Source organism: Lichenostomus cassidix, unplaced genomic scaffold (assembly GCF_008360975.1).
Source record: "Lichenostomus cassidix isolate B80296 unplaced genomic scaffold, HeHo_3.0 HiC_scaffold_520, whole genome shotgun sequence".
Taxonomy (NCBI): Eukaryota; Metazoa; Chordata; class Aves; order Passeriformes; family Meliphagidae; genus Lichenostomus; species Lichenostomus cassidix.
This window is the reverse complement of record NW_028147752.1, coordinates 47,501-49,854: the sequence shown is the minus strand read 5'-3', so window position 1 is coordinate 49,854 and position 2,354 is coordinate 47,501. Positions and strand designations below refer to the sequence as shown.

Below are 2,354 nucleotides of genomic sequence, written 5' to 3'. Positions count from 1 at the left end.
GGAACAGGGAAACGTCCCTGAGGTAAGAATGTTGTGCTTTTCTTAGATAATTCTTTGCTCCCTCTCCCAATCCGCTGGCGTTAAACCTAAAATTGCTCTCTGATGAACTTAATCAATATGATAATGACAATTGGGGCTGAATGGCTCGGCCTGTGCTCCAGCACGGAAAAGGTGGATGGCTGTGCCCATTGCCCCAAAGCAACTTCTGCATTCTCGCCTCTCCTTTTGTGTTCACTTCTCCCACCTTTCTTTCTCTCTCTCCCCCTCTTCCCCCCTCCGTGACACCGACCGCTGTTCACGCTGGAGAATGATGCTTCTTTGTGCGGCAGGAGGACTCGTATGTCACCGCCCGGAGGAGCGGAGCGGAGCGATTGGCCGGGTGAATTATCTGCCTTGTTGCAGTGAATTATTTGCGCTGTTTCCTTTCCCAGTCAACAAGTTTCTGAGGTATAGCGCAGATCAATCAAAGCTGACAGAGCGCATGTGAAGCTTTTACTGTGTAAATCTGGACCTCTTGTCCCGGCTTCGTTGGCACTGGCATCTGTATATCATTTTTATACTGCTACCAGTAGAGCAATTTCAAAAGTATTTGCAAGGAAAATGGATGTCCCCATCTGTTCCTGGAATCATAAATGTGCCACTTTCGGAGGGTTTTCACTGGTAATCATATCTTTAATGATGAACAAACTTGTGATATATACCTTTCCATAAAATGGGGTTTTCTTCACTTTATTGTGATTGGCTGGGATAAATAGCTTTTCCATATGTTAGGAAGATAAAACATAAGATTACCAGACCTCGTTTGTTTGATCATAAACAAAAGAAACAATTCGCTCCAAACACTCTTTAAACAGAAACAACTGCAGAATTAAATTGTATTAATAAGCTATCGATGGGTCAGGAGGAAAACAACTGTCTCCATAGAAAAGACAGCTGGTTTAAAATGTGTATAGTAGGTCCTTCTCGCTATTCAGGTGACCTTAATGCAGACGTGGATTTTAAATACTCGATACTAATTTTAATTTTGTTTTTTCTTAAAATTGTTTTATCTTTATCTCCATTTTTTTTCTCTAGCTTGATTTTGAATTTCCTTAAGTGCCAGAGGGAGGATACGGTGCTGGGTAGAGCATTGCCGTGCGCTATATTTAGAAAGCAGCTGGAAAAGAAAATGTCCTCAGGAATCCGGACTGTTTTGTTGTTAATGTCTCTCCAGTCCCAGCACTGTAAACGTAAACGCTCGTTCTACAGACGTGTTAGCGCTTCACGCTACCTGGGAGCGCTGGGTAAGGATGGGATCGGGGAGCCACTGTGACTCCACGGCTCTCCCCAGCAGCCTCAGAGGTGCCCGGGGCAATGAGAAGTGCCGTGGCCAGGGCTGTCCGGCGGCGTGGCTGCCAGCCCACGCTCGCGGTGGGGGGCAGCGGCACCTGGTTTCTCCCCGCCGGAGGCAGCCCTCTCCGCCCCGGGGAACCGGCGGGTTGTCCCCATTTCTCCATGCAAAGCTCCTCAGCCGCGAGGTTCCCTGCCCGTTTCGGTGGCACAGCCCGGGCCGGGCAGTCCGCGCCCGTGGGCGCTGGCGGAGCCGGTGCGCAGCGGCAGGTCGGGTGGCATGGACAGTCCGCCCCCCTCCCTGGAGCAGCAACAGCACCCTCAGACCCACTGCCCGCTCCCTGCAAGGTGTGAGGGTCGATGCAAAACGAGATCTCGTCCTCTGAGGCTTGGCTCTTCGGGGATGGGGACATGGCTCCCGGGGCAGACCGTGACGAAGGGGCATCCCCGCCTGGCTGTCATTCAGAGTGGGATCCCTAACGGCACGGGGATAGCTCCGGGGGACGCTCTGCTCCGTGCCCTGGGGACCCTGCGCCCGGCCCCGAGTCCCGACGGGGAGCGCTCCGCCCGGCTGCACACGCCATCCCGCGCCCCTCGTGTGCTCCGCGGCCGGGCAGGTCTGCCCGCTGCCCAGACTGCAAACGGGGCAACAGCCACGACATCGCCATAGAACGAGGCCCCTCCGAGCCCCTTCCTCCCGGCCCGTGCCCCTCGGTGGGCGCACAGAGCCCGGGCAGCGCTAAGGGGGCGGGTCCCAGCTGAGAGCAGGGCCAGCGGCAGCCTCCAAGGGCGGGGCTTCCCACCCATCCACCCACCCTCGCCCGCACCGCACCACGTTCCCGCGCCCAAGGGGGATGAATCGGTATCGGCGGGCGGGAAAGCGAGGAACTTAACGTCTCTTAAGGCCAGAAGAGACCATTAAATCATCTGCCTGACCTCCCGCATTACAGGGCCGTATAATTCTATCCAGTCCTAAGGCATTAAGCCAAATAATTTGTGTTTGAGTACAATGTGCCTTCTAGGAA

The 2,354-nt window shown here is 54.2% G+C and overlaps 1 long non-coding RNA gene across 2 annotated transcripts in view; it reads left to right on the top strand.

The window, feature by feature from the left end:
• The first annotated feature begins 211 nt into the window (after window positions 1–211).
• Window positions 212–2,354, top strand: part of LOC146420905 (uncharacterized) — a 3,574-nt gene continuing 1,431 nt past the window's right edge. The window contains exons 1-2 of one of the 2 annotated variants that reach the window (XR_014848892.1): window positions 212–379; window positions 1,075–1,283. This is a non-coding gene — a long non-coding RNA (uncharacterized LOC146420905). Of the gene's footprint in view, window positions 448–1,074; window positions 1,284–2,354 lie in introns of both variants that reach the window. The other variant, XR_014848893.1, reaches the window with a different exon arrangement.